The following is a 24,525-nucleotide window of genomic DNA, read 5'->3' as shown; positions in this document are numbered from 1 at the left end:
GCCACTGCTTCCCACACGGCGAAGATCCTCAACCGTGGTTGCGCACGGACATACATGCAAACATAATATGCACACTCCTGTCCCTGGCAGCCTGCACTTTGGCAGGCGGAATGCTGGTGCCCTCATTTAAATTTGAAGCGCTTCTTTAATCTTCAAAGGCCTGATTGCTTTATGAATATGCATGGTCTGAGCTGACTCTCAGTTCATTACCTTGTTGTAAATTCTAATGACCATTAGGGCCCTGTGCGGTAATTGCCAATTGTTTTGCATTTTTGATTAGCCCATTACTGGAGCGCATTCTGAACATGTCTGCCCTGCCAGCCTGCCAGGCCATGACAAGAGGCTGAGATGAGTTGAAAAGAAGAAAAAGGGGAGTGCATAGGGGACAAGCTAGTTTGTTCGCGCGTGTGAGCGGTGGTGAAATACAGATTGGGTAGAAAATAATTCAAGGCTTAAACCATTTTTTTAAAGCTGCGCTCCAAATTCTGAGTTTTGTTTTGGGGCAGGAACAGCGGTGACTTATGAGAGACTCAAGACAAGAATGGATGTACCCTAAATAAGGTTCATCTGGGTTGTTTCCGCAGAGCTTGAGTGCAAGAACGTGTACCTGACTTCAATTATGTCAGCATATGTAATTGTTGATTGTGTGCGTGGCTGCCCGTCCGACTGCGTGTACATGTCCAAGTTTGCATGCAAGCGGGCGAGTGAAGCGGGGTTGCTGGTGTGCTGGGAGTGGTTGGGAACTTCTGGTGGTGTATCCCAATGCTCGGCGTGCCTGGGACTCATGAAAGATTGATGCCTCCTAGCAGAATGGCACGGCCCCGCTACAACTTGATAACATCTAATGGATAATTTAACGCTCTAAAACCGGCAGGCTGGTCCCGCTCTCGAGCTGGATGGAGCGGACAGCAGCTGCTGGGCTTTTGGGGGGGATGCTGCTTTGACTGAGTGTCAGAGGGAGACTTGAGGACAGGCAGAAAGGGGAGAAAAGAGAGGGAGCAAAGGAGGAAGAAAGTAAAGTGTGTGTCCATAGCGTGACTGGAAGCCCCACTTTGGTGCCCAGAGCCAACTTTACTTTATAGTGTCAAGAGTTGATTAGGCAGCTCTTGTCACAGTTGTTAAGATATGACCCCCCCCCCCCCCCAAAAAAAACCCCTCTTCTTACTTACTTAAATGCACTCCCACTCCCAAAAGTCATCCTCCATTCTCTGTACATGTAAGCAGGAGAAAGAACAAGGATAACATTTGTATCACGTTTCAGGTTTATGTGTTTACAAAAGTATCGGGACATCTCTCTTTTCATCACAGAATCTCATCAGTCCGATTTCAGTATCGGCCCTTAGTTGCCCTTACATCAGAGTTAACCAGTTCATCGCAACATTTTGAACTCTGCTTCCTAATTAGTTGGAGCAGTGTGGGGAAGGAATCTTTCGATTTCAGGATGGCCGGTATTTGGATGAATTTGTTTTCGAGGAATTTGACAGCTTTTTCATCACCCCCATCAAATACATTTGCAATGAACTAGAATAGAGACTGGAAAGCAAGGCTCTCATCAGCAGTAGTATCGTGACCGCTGACGTTGAATGGGCAAACGTTCCCAAAGACAAATCTTGGAGAAAGATGAAGCAGTAATAGAAGCAAACTTGGACAACTCTGTATTTTTACCATTCTACTTTCCTATATTTGTAATAGCTCAGCACTGAGCATGTACACACATGAACAAGAGGGAAAGAAGTTTTCAGTATTGTTGTATTTTAAATTCCGCATTTACTTTCTACTTTCATCAGTTTGAAGTTACAAAAGTGACAGCGGGGTACCACACTTTAGTCTTCGTCTGTAGTATAAGTGGCTTGAACAAATGCAACCTCCGTGTTGGGTTAAGACTTGTCTTGGCCCGTTTCCTCCAAGGTTTCATTAAATCTGTCGAGTCACAGTTAGTCTCCCCTCTCACTCCGGGATAGGCTGCAGCCCATGACATCCCCGCACAAGGTAAGAGGTTTAGAGGTGAATGGATTATCGTGCAATAATATGTCTGATCTGGGGAGAAAATGGGAAGACTTTGGGGTCCCTGTGAATTCCCCTCTAAGTACAAAAGTTACGACGAGGGGTCCTTCATGACATTGACAATTAATTACGGATACTCAGACCCTCCTGTATCTGGACACTGAGCAAATCGCAAATTGAAATGTATGTTTTCTGAACGCCTTATGGGATTTATCTGCATTATTTTGTCGTCACTTGGTTTAGCAACAAAAATATAGCTTCAACACCAATTCAATTCAATCTAACATACAAATGACGAATAAACTTGCATTCGTAACTCCACCCATAAATACTGTAATTGTGGTTCTTTTGTGCGAGGTTCTCTTGTCCCACTCACATGTAGGATTCATAATCTCTGCAGCTCTGAGGTCTTCAGTCAGTCTCTTATTCCCAGACTATTAAACCGTTGACAGTTTGGTTAATCGCCCCGCGGTTGGACTTCAAGGGGAATTACAAAGAGGTCAGCAGATGCTTTCTCTGAGGTGCGGAGAGAAAAAGCCAGGTGTATGTACTGTTCTTTACTCTGTGGTGTGCCTCAGTCTCAACGAGGTCATTTTTTTTCTTGTTTTAACAGCTCAGAGGATGCACAAGGTTAAGTTCTGTCTTTCCCCGGGCAGAAAGAAAGAGGACATTTTTACAGCTCGGTCGAAGGAATTCCAGGAGTAAGTAGCAAGCCAGGATGGCTCATCGACAGTATGTCCAGTCTGCATGGGCCTATGTTTGCACACTCTCAGAGAGGAAGGTAGCCGAGCCTGCTTTAAGGCATCTCACCAAGACAGCATGATAGATGGCTTTGTTAAAGGGTCCCAGGGTGTCCCCTGAACTTGAAGCACTGTGTTTATCTTGAATAGGAGATGTACAGAGTGTTGGGAGGGTGAAGGTGCGGGGGGGGGGGGGGGTGGTAGTGGTTGTTGAGCAGGAAGAGAAAGGGAATGATATAGCTTTCAAGGGAAGGGAGAAAAAAGAACGGGAGGAGGAGGGTGAGTTAGGGTCTGTATCTGGGCAGGCCAGGCTGGGGGTTGGGGAGGTTAAGGGGGGGGGGGGGGTCGTGAGCAGGCAGGATGGAAAGAGGGGGGATGGGGCATCCCTCCTCGTAGCTGTCCATTAACAGATGAACTTGGCAATGGTCCAGGCCTCAAAGGTCTTGGGAGACAGGCATACACACATTCACTTGCTCACACACACTTGAATGCACACTTCCCTGGTACCTGCCGACTGTGGTTGGAATGCCACCAGAGTTCTTTTTTGTCCAGAGGCCAGAGATGTCTGTGGTTTACCTATGTCAGAACCAGTTCAGACCGGTTGGACAGCAAGCCCGAAAGAAGGCAGACGGACAGGTCTGGTGGTCACCTGGCCCTTCTCACTTTCTCTTCTTTATATCCTGCTCATCTCTTCTTGTCCTGTTCTGTTTTTCAGATTTAGTGGAGGAAATAAAGAGTAAACCTTGAACCCGAGGGCTTAGGATAAAAAAAAAAGAGGTGAGGGAGCAAGAAGAAAAAAGTGAGAGATGAACAGTCAGAGACAGTGGTAATAGGAGGGAAAAGGGTCTGTCGTTTTTGGTGCGCTCCTCTTGATGGGGCAACAACACCACCCCGGCTATTGTGTACTGAAAACACTGCAGCAAACGCAATGGCAGTTAAAACAGTGCGTGAGGGGTTGCTCGGAGGATCATGGATCATATCGTAATCGAGAATCCTTTTTCAGGGAATCAATAGGGTTAATATTATATGTACACTATTTTTCCCTATTCTTTACTTATGTCTCTTTTTATGCCCGCCATCCAGAATGCACCACTTTTTATTACAACTCAGATGTGTCCCTTTTGGGTGTTAGCTGTTTCCAATTCCACTTCAAATGCTTTTTTCACCTCACACACAACGCAAACCTGACTTCAAGATGTCAGATCACAAAGGCCTGACACGTTGTGAACATCCATTAAATTCAAGGCATCACACACGTATTGTTTTGTTACTCACGTCTCATTTTTCGTCAATAAGCTATTGTGTATATATGCTGAGTGATGAGATATTGCAGTTGTCCCCCCCCCTGCCCCCACATTATATTTTTTATTATTAATCAACAACACAGTGGATTCGAAGTGGATACAGTAAGCAATCATTTAATTCTTACACGAAAATTATGAATATGTTTGCCTTTTTTTCTTCACCAAGATCAAACTCTGTACAATTAAGCAAGGCTCCAACAGCGATGTGAAAATAATGTGTCATTTCCAGCAATGTAACGTTCAATTAGAAAGCACGGTGAGAATTGCTATGCGGCCATGCTTTCAGCAAGCCTTATCGTCGTTTACGTTTTTTTTTTTTTTTTGGTCCTCTCAGATCAGCCACAGCACCCCTTTAACATTCAGCATTCCCGACGGAATTGCAATTTCTTTTCATTTTTGTATTTAATTGAATCATAGACTGCCAAGTGCTATCTAAAGATCGTAGCATTTTAAATTTCATAAAGTGGTTGGCCTGGAAATGTTAACTCTTATCTCACAACAATCTCTTTGTGTGTCAAGATGTTTACCTGCCACGTGTATCTAAATCGAATCAGCTGCTCACAGGAGCATTGTCGTGTTCATAGCCCGCAAGCACCAATGCGAGACTGCAAAGGTTGCTAGCGGGTGTCAAATGCCACCATTGATGGATGGATGGAGTTTTATGAATTCATCACATGCACGCTGTAGGGCAAACATTGATAATGTATGTTTGCGTGTTTGTGCGCATGTGTTTATATGTTCCCCTGGAAGCGCATGCAATGTCATTTGCATGCATTCACACACGCTCACATTAATTTGTTATAAATAAAGAAGGTTGATTTTATCTCCCCTCATCTTTGCTCAATTTCTTGCAACCTTCCAGTTCTTGCTGTGCTCTCCAAAACTCTTGGTGCTGAATCAAGATACATTTCTTGCCTCTGTGTGCCGGGCTGTTTTTTTGTTGTTTTTGTTTTTTTTAAATAGTGCCCCCTTGTAAATTTGCATATGTATATGTGCAGATTGTATGAGAAGTGCTTTCACACATAAAGCAGTTCAACGGGTGGGTGAAGGGGGATGTTGTCGGGCCAATGCGCATATACTTTATAGGTGTGTGTGTGTGTGTATGTGTGTGTGTGTTGATGGGGGGGTTGTGTTGGCACTTTGAGACCCCCCGCCCCCCCACACGACCCACTCCTTAATACCCCACAACCCCTCCCAGACAAAGCCAGCCACCACTCCCAGATGGTAGTCTGCTCTCTTCGGCCATGTGTCTGGTGTATATGTGTGGGTGTGTTTATGGACAGGGACAGCTACAAAGACAGAGAGAGCGAGGGGAGAAATTTGCAAGTGAGACTCTGCGGAAAAGTGAAATACTGATGCAGTGAGAGTGTGTGTGTGTGTGTGTGTGTGTGTGTGTGTGTGCGCGCATGCGTGCCCGTGCACATTTAAGGAGTTTAAGACTTGTCTGCACTTACAGATGGGTTTGCATATTGTGAGTAAAAGCGAGCCAGTGTGGTTCGCTATGTTGTCTGTGCCTTGTTCCAGATGCATTCAAATATATAATGCAAGACAGAGGGACAAAGAGAGAGAAAAAGGGTAACAGAGAGGATGAAGATCGAGAGCTGGACTAACTGACTGACAAGACGAGAGAGGGGAGGGGCAGGAGGGGAAAGCGGAATACATTTTGTGAGTTAGTTTGCAACATACGTTTTGTGAGTTACCGGTAGTTTGCAACATGGGCAGTTCTTTGTCGTAGTTAGTACTGATGAGCTAAAGATGGCCACGGATGTCTGGCAAGTGGGAGCAGCATTAAAGAGTGGGCATCAGGATAATAATAGCTGTTGCAGGTTCAGGCAAAAATGGGTTACATAGTGGAGAAAGTATGTATATGAGAATGGCTCATTGTGCTTTTATGCTGATAGTTGGGGGCAGTGACTTTTTTTTTGTATACAGTAATGTAATCTTTTGTTTTCCCTCGGAGGTGTCTTAGATGAGTGGTAAAGTCTGCACCCCGGAGGGTAAGGATCCAATAAGGTTTAATACAAAACATGCCTTAAAGTCTCATCTAAATCCTCTTCTTTCCCTGCGGCTGTATGTTGAAACAGGCTTGCAGCTCTGTTAAGAAGGGGCTATTTATTGGACCGATTCCAGCTTTTCTGACCTTGATGTTTGTTTTCCTTGTAGTCACAGACATAAACACGGCTCACACATTCAGACACAGCAAATAAGGAAGTTATTGTCTCCCAGGCCTAATTTCTCACTCTTTGATAACTACTTTACAGCTCTTTGGGATTTTCAAATGGGTCTGCATAGATAAAAAATCCCTGCAATTGTCCTACAAGCAGTTCAATATATTTGTGTATGTGTGGTTTTTTCCTCTGCAGCTTGCTTGCTTGGCCTTCCTCTCCTACAATCCTGTTTTTCTGGTTCTCTCTGTCTTTCATAAAACCAAAGCCGGCCACCTTTTTCTTCACCAGGTACTATTCTGTTATCAGGAATGAAACCAGACTCTGGTATGACATCACTTCAGCCCATAGTTCAAAGTGCCACGATAACAATTCTCTAGTTATCCCTTTATTGAGACAAGCCCTTTTCTGCCAATAAGCAGTCTGGCAGCGAGTGTTCTTCATGCTGGACATGCCGTGTTCTCCCCAGGCTCTGGTACTGCTCTGCTCTGCCAAGTTGCAGGGCCAGATTGCCTGTAATAGGCCTGCCATTTCTCTCTCATCATCTGTCAGCACTCAACTGCAGCGTCCAAAGAAGGGAACCGTTCTCCAATTAAAAAGGTTAATTTGCCCTCCCCTGTCTCACAGCCCCCGACCCCCCAACGGTTTGCAGCGTCTTCATTTTACACTCATTTCAAGTCCTGCATTGTGCTTTTTAAAATGTTTTCTAGATTTAGAATAGTCTATAAACATGTTCTTGCTATCATGTTTACCATATTTTACGGACCACAAGTCACATGTTTTTCATACTTTGGCTGGTCCTTATTCAAGCCAAAATTAGAACTTATGTTCGACTTGTATAAATTAGAATAAGAGCTCAGAATAGCACGTAAAATCCTTATTCTCTAATCGTGTTTACAGCAGCAAAAGAGTTTCGGTTGAATTAGAAAGTTTCCCTTCTAATTTCGGAGAAATTTTTCTTTTTAGTTAAAAATGGCTTACCTTAACTTTAATCCTGGGTCATATTGGAGCCAAAAGTAGAATTTTGGTGTGGCAAATTGTAAGTCCTTATTGTGGCAGCAAACTAACGACATACATCATACATTAGTTGCCATGACTAGTTCTTATTTTTCTATTTTTTCCTTCTGCTATTTCTTCCTTTTCTTCTTCTTCCATTTCTTCTTGTCTGTCTGAATAAAATTGAGAAACTCAAACTGAAACTTGGTGGATGGTGGTAATGCTGAGCTTCCATCTTTTGTAGCATGCCGCATCTGCTACAAGAAAGATTTATTATTTACAGCACAATAACCGACATTAGACCACAACGCAACACGGGATTCTAGTTAATGTAAGCCATTTTAAGCTAAAACAAAAAGGTTTCCATAGTTAAAAGTGCAAGTTTTGAATCCAACACGATTAGGGAACAAGGAGTGCTACTGTTCTTGGTCTTGTTTTTTCCCCCTGAAAGTGCGATTTATACTGCGGAGCAACTTATAGACTTTATTATTTTTTTTCTTCTTCATGATGCATTTTTTTGATTGGAGTGACTTGTGATGCAAAAATACGGTAGCTTTGTTACTAAAGCAATATCTAACAAGAACAGCAGCATCTACCAAAGTAAAGTAATAATAAGAACTTACATGATGCATTTTACAATTTGCAATCTATACTAATCATTGAGCTGAGATGCAAAACAATCATGTTCATTTCTAACTGGGTAGAAAGAGTGGAGAGCAAATGAGATTTTGCCCCATTTGAATTTTCATACATCAGAGTATGGTAAGTAGGGAGCTCTGGTGTGGCTGCTATCAAAGCATCGTTGTCTCCATCTTTATCATTGCTGAACGCTATGGACTCTTCTAGTCTACTCTTCTTGTCCACACTTACACCATCCTATTATCTGAGAGGTCAATGGAAAGAGGCCCCGTGAATTTCTTGCTCAACTTCCTCTTTCATTGAGCTGCTGCAGTGGTATCACAGGGCAAAATATCCCCATCTCCTCCTTCACTCCCCTCCCCCTCCAACACACATGCACACACACGCATTTTATCTGAATAAAAATGTATGTGGGCTCTTTGTGAACCAAAAGCCCAGGCAGGAAGCTTCCCCTAATCGCTGCCTGTGCTGCTGCCTTCCGTTTGTTACCACTGCTGACATAACTCCCACACTGTGTCAGGCGAGCAGAGACAGCAAAATTGTATTCATATTTACTTGAAGGTATTTCAGCCTTTACTAGGCGGATATAGAGAGGCCATTATTTGTGAAGGAGAGTCTGACATTGCAGTTGCTCAGGGCTCAGGTAACAGCCAATCATGGCTCACCTGTTTTCTGAAGCTGAGCCATGATTGGCTGGTACTGTCATGTAATTTTCAGTCAACAGCAAGTGGCAAAATGGCCGCTCCCTGAGATGGGTGGATTTTAATGATTAACTCATATTCCACAAACACAATATTAATCAGCATGACGTGTTCAGACTAGAAGGACTGCATAGACCATACTATTGTAAAGACATTTTTTGGGATGACTTCGCCTTCAAGGTTTTCAAGTCCTTTTGATTGTTAGCTGGTAAGGCCTGTTTCTAGAGTGTGAGTCGTGGTCCAAGGAAGAACCTCATACATTTTAGTCAGCATCTGGATCAATGTCTAGATTCACAAATATCTGACTTTGTGAACATTATACAAATGACACTCTTTTTTGGCATTTCCCTTAATTTTAGTGACAAAATGCTTGAATCTTAAAAACTTATCTGATGAGGAGGAGGGGTAATGTAATGTATAATCTGGTTCTCATCTAAAGTTGGATTTTTTGGCCTTGGCATATGGCTGCTTTCTGTTGAGTGCCATTCGAATTACAATTTGTACACTTCTCATTCAATCACAGTTCAGTTTAGGAATGGGCATAATAATTGTTTATCATGAAGTGAAAAATGCTAACAATAAATTGATTGTTGATGAAACACATCTTGATGCAATGGAGCTAAAATGGCGTGCAATACTTGTGGTTAGACACACGAAGTTGATCTACATTGCTATGGCCCAACTTTTCTGGGCAGTATTTTTCTGCTCAGTAGGATAATGGGATTGATGAAAGAAAATATTCATGAAGTAACACTTAATATTAGCGATTAAGGAAATACAGTCACCAGCCCAACTTTTTCCGTTACAATTGAATGTAATTCAGTTTGCATAAAAGAACTGAAGAGAAGACAAAAAAAATGGTCTTAGCTTTGTATTTTATACGACATTCACTCGATATATTGTCTACATTATAGGGAAAATATTCTAAATTAGCTTCAGACGTTTAATGTTTTTACATTAATAAATCAACGGTAGCAGATGCGTCATCATCTGGCGTTATCTACAATGGCATACTAAATGAAACTGGGGGTCAGTCTTGGTTGTTGTGGTGATTAACATAATCTAATGACTTGGAAAGATGAACAGGAGGTGGAGATAAAGGGAGAAAAGGAGGGAAGAAGTGAGACGTTGTCTTATTAAGGCCTCGCCTGTGGACAGGGTGAAAGGGCCGGTTTCCCATGCACGATCACCACAGACAAGCCATCTTTGGTTACACAAAATGCCCGCTTGTAAGGCCACGCCGGGGGATATTAGCGTTATTTTTGCCTTAGTTATCTGAGAGCATTGTGCTTTTAGGCACCCATGTTTGTGTGCCTGGCAGACACTTGAGTTTCTGCAGCAGATTAAAGGACATTTTAGCAGCTTTTTCTTGGGGCCAGGCCGTAAAAGCACACAAAGGGAGCAGCTGCCACTAATGTAATCTACAATAGGCTGCTGCAATGTAAAGCTGTCCAGTACTCTTTTGTTTTGCCTTTTTTATGCCATTCCCGACACCTTCTAACACTCATTCATTGACAAATTTGAATTTCTTTCCAAAGATGTGTGCTGAAAAAGTGATGAAAATGGGTGATAGTAATTTAGGCCATATGCTCAAAGGGCAAGCGTATATTTTTGTGTTTTTTAACATACATCACTGTAGCAGTATCAAAGGTCCAAAGGACAACTGTGTGGTCAGCTCGAAAATGTGACCAGACACTTTGCTCCGTTTCTGTGTACCTTTCCAGTCTCAGCTAGGACAGATATAGAAGGAGCATATAGGATCTTCCTTGCTTGACCTTGCCCTACTCAGAACATTTCTCAGAATGCAACTCAAGCTGTCCACTGGGGTGGACATATTGGTGACCCTTGTGCCAGTCAGGGGTTGTCAGCTTCTTTCAAAATGACAGAGTGGAGCTCTCGAACCTGGGTTCACGTTGCAAGCTCATAGCTGTCAAATCTGTCATTGCAGAACAGTTAGGGGGAGGAAAGTGATTTTTAAAAAAATGACCAATATTGTTCTTTTTACATGAGCATCAAAACATTTTTTTCAGATGCGCAGAAAGAATTTAAAGATGCAGTGACACCAAGTACGAATGCCATTCCATTCATTGATGCTGGTCAACTGTTGATGGCGTTGTCGTTCAAAACAACATTTCTCATTTATATTTGGAATATTTTAAACAGATGCTTGCTATGTTTAAAATACCCAAACTCTTCATGAACGCTCTTCATTTTAATGATAAATGTGGAGTGGTAATCACCTGAAATCAAATGAATTTGTATTCTGCAATGGCAACAATGATTCGAATTCTAATAGCACATCAAACATGGAGTATTCTACATTTTTGCCACAAGTGACAGATGAGCAGTCCAAACATGGGTATTGGTTCTTCTTTATTTTTACCCAGTACACTTTCTTGTCATATATACAGTAACCTGTTGCACATTCCTACTACTTGCAATCATCAACTATCATGACCCTGTGAAAACACTTCTCAACTATGGACAACAGTACTTCAAAAGCGAGTCTGTTCTGCCTAGAATACAAGTCCAGTTACTTTACGGCAGGGGTGTCAAACTCGTTTTCATCGCGAGCCACATTTTATACCCCTTACCCACTGAAATTAGTGAGTAGTAGTGATCCGTGGCAACACGCAACCAATTGGCAATATGTCCCTTTCCCATTGACCAACAGAAGGCAATTCTGCGCCCCCCGCCCCCCCTTCCACCACTTTGCGTCTGGTTACGTCACCACGCTGTGATTGCGTAGATGATAGTGCGACAGATTTCTTGGTGGTAAACAAAGCAACATGGAAGCGAGTGTTCTTTCTTTTATCATCCGTCCTCAAAATGGTCGAAAAGCAGCGGAGGATCAACTCTTTGCTACTACGAAGACAACAGCTTAAGGGGCGATCTCCTAGCTTTGTTGTGGGGGCGTATATATGAGGACAATGGCGCGCGATGTTATGACTCATCACGTACCGCCCTTTGTCATCACGTAATTACCAGGAAGTCCCGTGTTAGGCTTTCACACTGCTAGCGGAGGCGATCTGAGGCCATCACAACCCGCCTCTGATGGCGTGCTAGTGGACACGGATCGACATTGGTCAGTGAGCCTTTCCCACTGCCCAAAACAGCGTGTTTACCCGTGATTTTGCGGCAGTGAGAAAGGGGTATAAGTTACCATTTCCCTTGGAGGGCCATTATGACTGAAATCATATAAAGAAGTCAAGAATAACATTTGGGCGGCCCGGTAGTCCAATGGTTAGCACGTTGACTTCACAGTGCAGAGGTTCAATTCCAGCTCCGGCCTCCCTGTGTGGAGTTTGCATGTTCTCCCCGGGCCTGCGTGGGTTTTCTCCGGGTACTCTGGTTTCCTCCCACATTCCAAACACATGCATGACGGGCTGATTGAACACTCTAAAACCAGTGGTTCTCAACCTGGGTTCGATCGAGCCCTAGGGGTGTGGTGAGTCGATCTCAGGGGTTCGACAGAGCCTCTACCATACAGTTACAAAAACTTTTGTCTTGAATTTGTATTCACTTTTTTTCTGTTTTTAACAAACGCATTTCTTAATACTCCGGTTTCCTCCCACATTCCAAAACCATGCATGGGAGGCTGATTGAACACCCTAAATTGTCCCTAGGTGTGAGTGTGGGCGTGGATGGTTGTTTGTGTCTGTGTGCCCTGCGATTGGCTGGCAACCGATTCAGGGTGTCCCCCGCCTACTGCCCGAAGACTGCTGGGATAGGCTCCAGCACCCCCCGCGACCCTAGTGAGGATGAAGCAGTTCGGAAGATGAAGAATAACAGTTTATTCAACTATTCCATAAGTTACGTTATGGGGTGTTTGGCAACAAGAAAATGCTTACAATGTCTCTCTTATTTATTACGTATGAGAATTTGAAATTTTGGTACATATTTTAGCAAGCATAATGGAAGTTGCCATGTTTGATTTGCTTTTGCAGGCCACATAAAATGATGTGGCGGGCCAGATTTGGCCCCCGGGCCTTGACTTTGACACCATTGCTTTACAGGAATTTCCATGTGCTTTACAGGCACTTCCAAGTTTTTCTTCTGTTTTGCCTTCCACCATTTATGTATCAGACCAAAAAAAAAAAAAGCCAAAGAGGAAAAACACGTGCATGCAGAGGTAATCCTTCTGTGTTGGCTGAAATCAGGTTGACTGCGCTTTTTGTCATCTTATTTCTTGATGATAAGAAAAGGTGCAGCAATCATCAGGTCACAGACAACTCAGTGCAGGCTTAGTGAGGTGCACTGACGGCTTGTGTGATATGACAACAGTTGAAACGCAAAACAATTTCTTGGGGCTGTATTTTTCACCAAAATGCTCGTCTGCTGCTCCAGACTGTACTTTACTTAACTCACTCCTACCGGTACTTTAAAGCAACATTGTTCTGTTGGTGGTGTTTTTTATTTGCCAGCAACAATATTTTAATTGGTTGCAGTTTCAAGCACACAAGACTTTACATTGAGAACCAGACATTTCCGACTGTAAATTAAATTTTATAGCACATCAGAGAAGCAACGGCATAAACATCTGGCCCATAAATCTCAGGTGCTGTTGAAGCAGAGTGTAGCTTGAGACACTAGCGTCATACCCATCCCCTGGTTAGCCATTCTTTCACATTCGTTCAACACACTTATTCGTTTAAGAATACGGTTCATCAGTTGTTAGCCCACCGACTTAGTGCATCTATCTCAAAGTGTTGAAACTCCAGCGCTGCTGCATTACCCGGGTCCCTCAGTGTTTAGAAGCAGTGCCGAGTGCAAATACATGTATGTCATACTCACTCTATATCCGTCTGTGACGTGTCACTGCCTGTTGAAGAATGTCTTGAGTTCATTGACCCTCTCTGTACAGAAACGACGGATTCTACTTGGACAGCCAGAGAGCCAGCTAGCAAGCCAATCCATCTGCACACGCGTATGTCCTCACTTGCAGCTGGCTGTGAATAAATCCTTCTGTCACTATAAGCACGCAGGCCTTCTGCACACATACTGTTCATTAACTGTTTCCAAGGTCGAAAGAATATTCTCAGACATGTACAACAATACGAACTATTTCTTAAGGTAGGCGGATGTTTGTACCTGTTGCAAACTGGACCTCTAATAATCACTTTGTATTCTTCCTGATTTGCCCTTCCTTGTGTTTCCATGCTGCAGCATATATGCATGCATGCAGCATACATACTCCCACGCCGACACCACATGTTTGCTTAAACCTGATGCCCCCATTGATACCCCCCCCCCCCCACACACACATACATACACACACATACATGTTGCCACTCCCTTCTCTGCTCTTGTGTTCCTCCTCTTCCGCCCTGGGGTAGGCTGCTATACCTCCTTTTAAACATAGAGATCTATTGGAGGCCAAGACGAAGACAGGTTCTTGGCATGAATGTAAAGGTACAATTCCAGCCTGGTTTGAGATCTTAAAGCCCATAGCCTTGTTAAAACCCTGATTTATGTTCTACAGCTGGGTACAAAGGAACTTACAGGTTGGATACCTAATTAATATCATGCTTGCTACTGCTTAGACCTATGCGTGTTTCTGACATATTTCTTGGGAGAATAAGCGGAAGCGTCCACTTGGAGTATTTTTAACATAATGCCAATGGTGGGGAGGTACATGCGGTGTAACTAACACAGGTAGTCTTACCGTTCTGAACCACATACAGAACCGTACTCTTCTTTTAAATGTGTTTTTAAGGGCTGCCAGTGAGGTGATTACTCTCACAAAGTATCGGCGCTGTTGTCCACCATTTTACATGCTGCTCCTGCATTGCCGTAGCGGCTAATCATGCCACATGTCTTCAATTAGAGGGAAGGAATCTGGCACGGTGAGCTTCGAAGATGAAGAATCGTGAGGAGCGTGGCCTGCCATTGCCAAACATACGGCCCATCCATCTCTTGGATGGTTATTGATGGTAAACATTGCTTGTGGGTAATCACTGGCTGACTGAAGAAGAACATTGCCTCCGAGACCAAATAATGCAAATGCAGGTTATTCTATGAAGAAATCCTCGGGACATTTGTCAAAAAGAGTATTAGAGATGCCATCAAGACTAGTGATTACAGGACTTAACCTTTAGATATGTGACCACCACCGCGTTCTGCCGAGTCCCTTCCCATGTTCCACAGAATGTCTTTAAGGAGCTGAACCGGAGGCCATTTTGCAATTTTAATCAGGATTTGAAATGTAACTGGGTTAGGAAGTGGCCCAACAATGCTTTCTCCCCAATTAATTTATAATCGAGAGGGGACTGGTTGAGTGTGGTAGTGGGTGAGGGCATTTAGGTCTCTTTGTGTCCATGTTACGGGTTTGTTAAATGCCATTTCTGATGCAGCTTATAGCAGTGCCAAGACAACTGTGTCACCTATAGTCCAGTCTTGGTCATTGCATTTGCAGACCTATACTTTGACTTCACACTTGCAATGGGAGTAATTTGGAAGCTATGTCTGACCCTGAATTGCCGTTCGATCGCAAGAGTCAGGCTAATGCCTTGTCTTTAACCACTCACCCACCGTGTGCACAGTCACACACACCAAAATGGACGCGTGTTAAAGCCTCACTCTTCACAGCTCTGGGCCACGGGACAAGGCAACACACTAGTCCTCTTGTTTTAAACTTCCATGTCCTACCACAATGCCTTAAGGCCGGTCTGCATAACAAGCTGCTACGGTTGGCCCAAGCTCACATGCCCTGGTCCTCTCACCCTGCGGTGGAAGGACAGGGCGAAAAATAACCACATGTTAAAGCAGCCCTTATTGACTTGGAGCTCAATGATAATCCATGTATGCCATGTAGAACCTCTGGCTCTACGTCAACCATGTTCAGAAAGAAACATCTGCTGTTCACATTCGTGTTAACCACGCATTGGTTAATGTTCACTTCCATGCATATGTGATGTTTAGAGGAAAGTAATTTTATTATTGGATTTGTATGGAGGGCGGCCCGGTAGTCCAGTGGTTAGCACGTCGGCTTCACAGTGCAGAGGTACCGGGTTCGATTCCAGCTCCGGCCTCCCTGTGTGGAGTTTGCATGTTCTCCCCGGGCCTGCGTGGGTTTTCTCCGGGTGCTCCGGTTTCCTCCCACATTCCAAAAACATGCGTGTCAGGCTGATTGAGCAGTCGAAATTGTCCCTAGGTGTGAGTGTGGGCGTGGATGGTTGTTCGTCTCTGTGTGCCCTGCGATTGGCTGGCAACTGATTCAGGGTGTCCCCCGCCTACTGCCCGGAGATGGCTGGGATAGGCTCCGGCACCCCCCGCGACCCTAGTGAGGATCAAGCGGTTCGGAAAATGGATGGATGGATGGATGGATGGATTTGTATGGTGTATTCACACTGGTAACACGTACATGAAAGTGAGCAAAAAAATAAAAAACACGTCTTGTTAGTGTTATTTTTCTTTTTGCTTTCACTTGCAAGGAAAAAAAATGCAAAAACAGGTTCTGAAAGGAAGCAGCAAACCTTCAAAAGAGGCCAAATGATTGCTTCAAGCATTTTTTCCCCACCTCCAGTTGAAGTTTACTGTTTAGCAAAACATAACACAAAAAAGAATGACCTGTGCATTTAAAACAACCACATAACATTGCCTTAGGATAGTCTGCCAGCTTCACGCTAATACACAATGGAATACCATCATTGTTGCAGTGTTATAACCCTTTAAGTCTTAGAAAATGATATTTGAACACAAACAAGTACAGCAGCACATGTAGACAGACAATATAACAAACTATGCTCCTTGAATATTGACAAATAGTATTACTTCTTACACAGGCATTTAGCTGCAAAACCCATATTCCTATATCATTATTCTGCCCCCAATGGTAAAGGCAGCAGAAGTAACCACACAATTAATTAATCATGACAAATTCAAGACAAGTTTAATTTCATTTAATTGTGTCATTGCTGTACATTGCAAAAAGTTTGGTTGAAATTCACTGGCGGAAAAAAAAAGCCTATCCCAGCCATCTTTGGGCAGTAGGTGGGGTATACACCCTGAACTGGTTACCAATCACACCGACGGACAATATAGACGGTTTCATTAACCTGGTGAAAATTCATTTTAGGTTAATTTTGGCACATGCTGTAGTTATTCACAAACATGGTAGTCATTCATGCTCGAAACATTAACCCACATGCTGCTTGCATAAGCCGATAAGTCTGATATAAGATAAGATATCCTTTATTTGTCCCACGATGGGGAAATTACAATCAGAATTCAGAAAGGAAAAAAAACGCTGGGTAGGGAGAGGGAAAAAAAAACACGCTCGAACTATCCTCTTCCGAGGATAATTTAAGTCCAGGATAAAAAAAGACCCTAGCACAGAAATAAGCATATGACAGTTACAACAAGTCACAAGACATAACATGTAATAAGGGGGGGATGAATATGTGTCGGATGGTTGCAGCAGCCTGAATTTCACTATTTCTAAGAAAGGGTTTCTCATCAGATAATGTAAAAATGTGAATTTCATTCCAAGTCTCATCAAAGCTGATTTCCAATTTGCTGTTCTGCCTGCATGTGAAGATGGACAGATTATCTGTAGCAGTGCATGTAATCATTTTTTGCCATTTCAACTGACTTTGGTTTACACCTTCCAGCTCCAACTTTGGAATCACCTGTACAATTGGAATGACCGCCAATTAGGGTCTATCAAACATTTTGCCTTCACAAAGATCTTAATGTTCATCAGTGACTGACACTGTCAGAGAGTTATTCATTCAATGCAGCGGTGTAAGAATTTAGAAACGGACTGCATTATACTGATCTTGACCAATTTTTTGCTTTAGCTTTGACTATTTTTTTAACTCCCCTGGCAAGGTTGAGTGTCATTGTTTTCAGCATTCAAAATATCCACAACTCAAGAACTTGACTCTTGTAGCCTTAATGCAACCAGATGCAACACGCTCGCTTGAGCTCGTCATTGTCTCTTAGAATGGGCTGCTTTTATTACTCTGTCTATCTTCCAACATGTCAATGAAGACAGAAGAGAGCTGAAGCCGGGAGGTCAGATAGAGAGCCTTCGATGCTCCGGTAAAGTTGAATCGCGTCCCGGCAAATGGTATGCAGGCTCATAACGTGCTCCACTCATACAATAGCCAGAGACGAAACAGTTTTGACAGTGTCGAATGGCTTGCCCCAGGGGCCTTATCAGCCTCTGTTGCTTGCTTTCCTCCCTCTTCTTTTTCCACCCCCCTGATGCTATCTGTCTAGAGATTTATGTAGAAATGTGCAGCTAGCCGACCTCCTGGTCCCCCTCCATCCTTTCTGCGGGGACGCCAGAATGTCATAAGATGAGCTATGCACAGATAGTGAATCTCGTGTTGTTGGCCCTAATGTCTTAGGGGGACTATCTTTGGCAGTGCTTTTCCAACCTGGATCTTGCTTCTATAATCTGTAATCTGAATGCTGCTTCTAAAATAATATTCATGGGTAATTTTTTATCGTTAACTGTCAAGGTTTGTGTTAGTATATTTTAATGTGCTTTGCTTGGGTTAACATGCAGGATTTCAAGTACATCTTCTATCTGACGGAACACGTCACATATCGCCTTTGATGTTCTCAGACACTCCCTGTCCATCTGGGATGCTACCCGAGTCCAAAAATACTCACGCTTGATTAAGTCTACCATCTACCTGCATGTGTGTGTGCTTCAACTGACAATTGGCGGTTTCTTTGAATCCTTTCTTTTATTTAATGCCGACTCCACCGAGAGTTGGCTCATCCGACAGCAGTTTGATCCAGTGAAGCGCATCCTGACTCAATAAATAATCACTGCAGATGCTCACATAAGTGAAGGTCCATTTAATTAGACTAGTTAAGCCTCGAGGCCCAGAGGCCTTTTTCAATGTACCATTAGAGCAACGATGAGAAACAACAACGTCCAGCCTCCCACTGTTGTTGTTGGTAAGCAGAGAGCAAATAATGAGACACGGCTGGCCCCGATTATTACAAGGTCTATCGGACCGAGTGGTACCCGAACGCAATGCTTCCCAGCTGAGCTCAGTTTGAATGGATGGATAGACGGAAGGGTTTAGAGATGGATGGCTGAATGAATGAACGTGTGGGTGGATGGTCAGTTCAAACATGGAACAGTGAGGTTACGCAGGGAAACAGTCAATGTGGTGCTCGCTTTCAAACTATTGTGGCAATCGTGTCTCAATCCCTGTTGTGGACATTGTATAACGGTAACACTCCCCTCGACATGTGCTCTGCCTACACCCTAAAATGCGAATGAGAGAAAACATCACTTAGTCAAGTTTAAAATGAAATACATTTGTCAAAATACATGTACCGGTACATGCAGTTCCTCCGGTGCATACAAAAGCACACTGGGATCATTTTTTTCCTGGCTGTGACACCTTTTCTTCATTCTAGCTCTTGCCAACTGTCAGAAGAAAGAAAAGACGAAAGGTAAAGTGGAAGTGGATTTCACAAAAGGCTGCAGCTAGAAAATTACTTTGATTATACAGATTATGTATTCGGGCACAGCCCCTCAAAAACCACGACACATGTTTATCTGAAAATCTGCTTGATCTCACTTGCTTGTCCATGCCAGCACAACTTTTCATTCCATTTCCTCCTTTTTGCCATCTTTGGTCTCCCTTTAACAACTGGATGTGTGTGGCGTATGTCGTGGTTCGCGGTCGGCTTCTCTGAAATGTCTACTGTGTGTAACTCTCAACAACACTCAGTTGTTGCAGGCCACTTCAGACTCGTAAAAGGCTTGGATTTAGGCCTGGTCGGCTGGCTGGCTTTCTGTTTAGTAAACAGCATTCCCTGTATCCGGCTTTGTCTTAGAAACAAGTGTTGGTCAAACAAACCTTTTGTGTGCGGCCACTGGTTCGGCACGCCGCACTGAGTTTGGCCCGTGACGAACAAACGAGTGTGCAAGGATGTGTGTGTGTGTGTCATTGTAGGACAGAGAAATGAGGTAAAAGATAAGTAACAAGGCCACTCTGCAACTCTGTTAGATGTGTTCCAATGCAAATCATTGATAGAAAAAACATATACTGGTACAGATATGTACCATATCCAATAACATATATATACATAAATATAATCTATTTGCCGACATCCTTCCACTTGTATCTCACTGGGTTACAAAGGTTGGTGGCAAAGAAATTTTGAACATGTTTGCGACCATTAAAACTGTTTGCAAATGACTGATAAACATCTTTGCAAACTTGTACAATCTTGAACGAACTGAGATGAAAAAAGTAAAACAATGCGATGTTCTCGAACACGAGCAAGCCTCCGCCGCACCGCTTAAGTCATGTGAAAGTCATGTCAATGAAAACTTCTTTGCGAGTTTTAATAGCATCGTTCTCTTCTTTGTCAACATACCCCGCCCTGGTTCCCCCTTCACCTCTGCCCAATCCCTGCCTGTGAATACACTAATGACATAAACAGAGTAGTAATCACATTAACAAGCGTTACGGCTCAGGTGCTCTTAAGGGGCACTGTATTGACAGCCCTCAGTCTTCCCAAGGCACAAACTCCCAACACCGATAAACACTTTTGAATATTGGCAAAGACCTGCCATTAGCATAATCATTTTAGAGGTGTCCGAGTGCTCCAAGCTCAGGCCACTGATAACTTTTCAAAATGGCGATGGCATGTGATGTCCCCATCGCCTGCTCTGCTGGTGGCATCCTCGTCTTCCTTCTCCATTTGGAAGACCTGCATGGTAATCCTGTTAGCTCTTTCCTCCATTAGCTAAATGACCAATCTCATTGAGAGCTATGCGGCCTTACCAGGACAAGCAGACCCCACTGTGTGTGGTGAAGGACAAAATAAAAAAATGGAGGTCAAACCAAGTCACTAAACTTTCCCGCTAGCAAGTTAGACAGCTGGATGGATTGGAACAAAAAGCTTTATTTGTGTGCTTATACCTTTTTAATTTTTATTTTTTGCTTGCACCATATTACGTGTAATATCTATTGTTTGTATGCACCTGTATTCTAAGGCTCATTTACCGGATAACATTATCGTGAAAATATGAGTTTTATGGTGTTTTGTGTTTTGTTTAACACTACTTGAGCAAAATTATCCCAGTTTTTTTTTTTAAATTTGCATGCCGTTCTACAACCAGCTGCTTGTCCTCCTCCATGTTTGTGCTGCAAAAGGAAAAACTGGAGCAGCACAGACAGACCTTAATGCGATGTGCTCATGCGTGCTGTTTTAGAAATCATACATCAACAACCCTTTAGAGAAAAACAACATGACATTTTGGTGATCCACATCGTGGATCCAGTAATCTTTTAATTAATTTGTGACTGCGCAAACTTGATTCCTCGCAAGATAGCGGGTATTGTCGACTTAAGGACACAGGTGTCCAACCTTGACAATTTGCACCGTGATGAGCATGCCCCCTATAAAGTTTGGGCAAAATAAATAAATACATATAATATAATAAAATAAAAATAATGGAGCACAGCAATTAATCGGTGACATCGCTTGATATGTGTGCAGGTTTACAGCATGTGTTAGACTGGATTTGGGGGTTGGGTCGCCAGCAATGAACCCATCTTAAATGGAGCCCAATCGATGCAGATTTTTTTTTTGCAGAAAAAAATAAAAGATTATCGATTATTTAAAAATTATATATATATATATATATATATATATATATATATATATATATATATATATATATATATATATATAATATACAGGTATATACATATATTTAATGCTTAAAAGCATGAAATGTTTTTTACCCCAAATGCATTTCAGTGGGCATCAATCATACATGGATTTTTTTGCTTTTTGCAGGCTGTTCTGGTGCCTATTCACCAGGAATGGCAGACATCAACTGTAAATATTGTTCAAAAGAATGCATTGCGGGAGGCAATGTATTTAATTAATGAAGTTATAAGGATATTCATCTCTCTCATATGTGTGTTTCAAATGATCAGTAATTGTATGAGTGTCATATTTAATACATTTGTGTCTGATTTATATTGCACTGTTTTTACTTTGTTTTTTTAAATTATTTTTAAACAAACTGTGACTTTAGGTTGTATGTAAAATAGTGACATTTGACATAAGCATTGCTTGTAAAAATTAGGGTTTGCTTTGTTTTGAATGACAGGGCCCTAGAATGACCTTATGAACAAATGTAATTGTATATATTTAAGCTTTCAAGGTTAAGGTAGGCTATAGATTTATGTATAATAAGTAATGAGACCAGTCTTGTGTACAACTGCTGTAAATGGTGAGAGTACATAAAGGTAAAAACAATCAGCAAAAATTAGCCATTTTGGCCGATGTCTGAATCGCCCTAATCGGCTGATTTAATCGGCCACTCGATTAATCGGTCGAGCGTGCTTAGAAAATGTACACGATCAACACCGTTTCTAGAAGAGTGCTGCTGTGAGTGTGGCGTCGGCGTCCACAGGGGACCCCATCTTCTCTTTAAAGTGCAATTTTTTTACTTGTGTATTTCTGTGTTGCATGTTGTAAAACACACTCGGCATCGTTCTCTGCCAATTATTAAAATGACCACATTTCATCGACGTCTTCGTGTTGCGATGTGATGAAATAACTTTGAAGGACTTGTTAACCTCCCTCTTCTTTCTTTGGCTGTTCTATATCGGCCCTCTGCCTCGTACCTCTTCATACTGTTTCCTCTGTCTACCATACCCCCACCCAATCTTTCTCTTTTCACTTTTAATTTCGGCTTCTTTACCATTACTCCCCAAAAGACCCCTTTCTCAGCCCTCGCCATGAAATGGTAGCTGCGGGGTTGTCAGTGTGGTTTCTCGTTTCGGCTGATCCTATTTCAAAGGGACTAAGAGATCCAGCATTAGGCCAAGCTCTTCTACTCTCCGGTCCTAACTCACCACATACTGGAAGGGGAGAGACAGACACTGAGAATGAGTACTTCTTTATTCCATTAGAGGACAGATGTGTTTCTAAAATCATTCTTGCCTCACACATTTCGCTGCTTTCCTATGGTATAAAAAGCCCCTCGAGGTCATCATATAGCATGTCAGAATAATGTTTCTCCTTTTTAAAAACTGTGCTTCCGTCTTTTAGAGGACAGCTATTAATGGGGAAAGAAGTGGACTTGTTAAGTTATCCGCTGCCATGCGGCTGAGCCTGCTTTGGTTTATTTTTTTTCACGCCCATCAGTGTGTCCACTGCCTTGCTAGAATAACAATTATTTTGTTGCTTGTGGCATGAACACTGACTAATTCCAGGAATTGCACAAGCCATGCTTTTGTCACCTAGGAAAATGAATTCACTAGACATGGAAGTGCTGTGTTGTGTCCTTCAGAGACGTGTCATTAGGAATGTCCCCTTCACGCCACACTTCTCCCCTTCCCCTGATCTGCCTTCCATGCTTTCTTTTTTTACTTCCAAGATCCTGCAGTGCTTTCCTTTCTCCCGTCGATTGCAAAGTGTCTCAGAGGAGCCATCCCATACCCCCCTCACCACCGCTCCATTCTCCCTGCGATATGTCTTTTGTCATTTGCAGTAACAGAAAAAAATATCAGTTTTCTTCCTCATACATATATATACACCATCTGTTCACACACAAGGCAAGGATATATTGTACAGGCTGCTAATCAAATCAAAGTGAACTGTAGACGTCAAGTTATTGCAGCCATAAACCATTAAAAAACCGAACTGTCTCGGGAATCGTATGTTCCGCCAAAGTCGGTGTTATGAGCAAATTTGCTTGTGAGAGAGGGAGAAAAAGCATGTATGGACAAATGGCTGTTTATGATGGAAAAATTCCATCGTGGGTCAAAGCCCCTTGCAGGTGGCAACAATTAACTGTAATTTTTTTCAGATTGTAATGATCCATAATTTACCCGTGTACCCCCTTCCAGCTCCTTTCACTCAGAAGAAAGAGGTTTGCATGGAGCTTTGATTGGGTGCACATTTTATGCCATGTTCTGGTCTTTAAGTGAGATTGTTCGGAGGGGGCCACGATGGTTATGGACACACGAGATAGAAAGGAAGCACACAAAACACCCTTTGGTTCCCATTATTGCTCATCCACAGCATACTTCTTTTCTCTCAACAACAGTCTCCTCTTCCTGTCCCATCTTCACCTCTTTGTCTCGCTGCCACGGCAGCTTTTAAACATGCAAGCCTGTCCACCATCTTAGGGATCGCTCATATGCACAGTCACACTCTCGGGCAATCTTACATCTGCCTAGTACTCCTCCTTGGCCACCAGCGTATCGGTCATTTTGTTTTGTCTCTTTTGCAAATCATTTCAGAAATCAGTCCCCTAAATGGGGAAAAAAGAGAGAAAAAAGTCATATATAGGGAAGGCAAGAGATGACAGACGGTGCACATTTGCAAGTGGCGGGTGCTTTTTATTTAGCATATCTCTCACTTCTGCTTTCCCCACCTTCTACTATTCTATTCACCTGAGAGGATTTAAATAAATCCATACAACATAAGATATAAAAGCAATGCATGAAATGCATTTTGAAAAGTGCCTCCCTAGTAACAATTTTGCTTATAGTGGGGGTCTCTTCTTGAAAAATGCGGTGGCACTGTATTTTAATACGTGACCTTGTATTTATATTCACAGTATATATGCAGCATTAAATACAACGTGCGCTCTCGCTCTCTTACTGTGTAAAAAAAGCCACAGAGGTGGGCAGCCTTTACAGCTTTTAAAATGATCTAATCGTTGTTGGGGTTTTTTTTCTATAATTGCTTTTGTTTGGTACAGAATTTCATGCACATGCCTTTCTTTAAATGTATAGTTTGTATACTCGAATATTAATCGAATCTCATTGATTTCTGTCCTCAAACAACTTGTGACAAAATAGGCCCAAATGTCTCTTAGGTCTAATCTATAAAGTATTCTACTTAAATAAAATTAGTAATAATAATTTTAAAAATACTTGAGTGTATTAATAATATTTTTTTAAAAATCTTACATTTTAAGAACACTTTTCCAGAATTATAACTCATGCTGCAACATAATAAT

General features: G+C 42.5%; 1 protein-coding gene across 1 annotated transcript in view; it reads left to right on the top strand.

Annotated features, from left to right (window-relative positions):
- LOC147200547 (BCL11 transcription factor A-like) overlaps positions 1–24,525 on the top strand; it is a 40,054-nt gene that overhangs the window by 9,265 nt on the left and 6,264 nt on the right. The window lies entirely within an intron of this gene.

The sequence above is a fragment of the Hippocampus guttulatus genome, chromosome 9, assembly GCF_054856545.1.
Source record: "Hippocampus guttulatus isolate MCC_2025c chromosome 9, RoL_Hgut_1.0, whole genome shotgun sequence".
In the NCBI taxonomy this organism is placed as follows: domain Eukaryota; kingdom Metazoa; phylum Chordata; class Actinopteri; order Syngnathiformes; family Syngnathidae; genus Hippocampus; species Hippocampus guttulatus.
The sequence above is the reverse complement of the archived record's forward strand: the minus strand, read 5'-3'. Positions and strand labels throughout refer to the sequence as shown.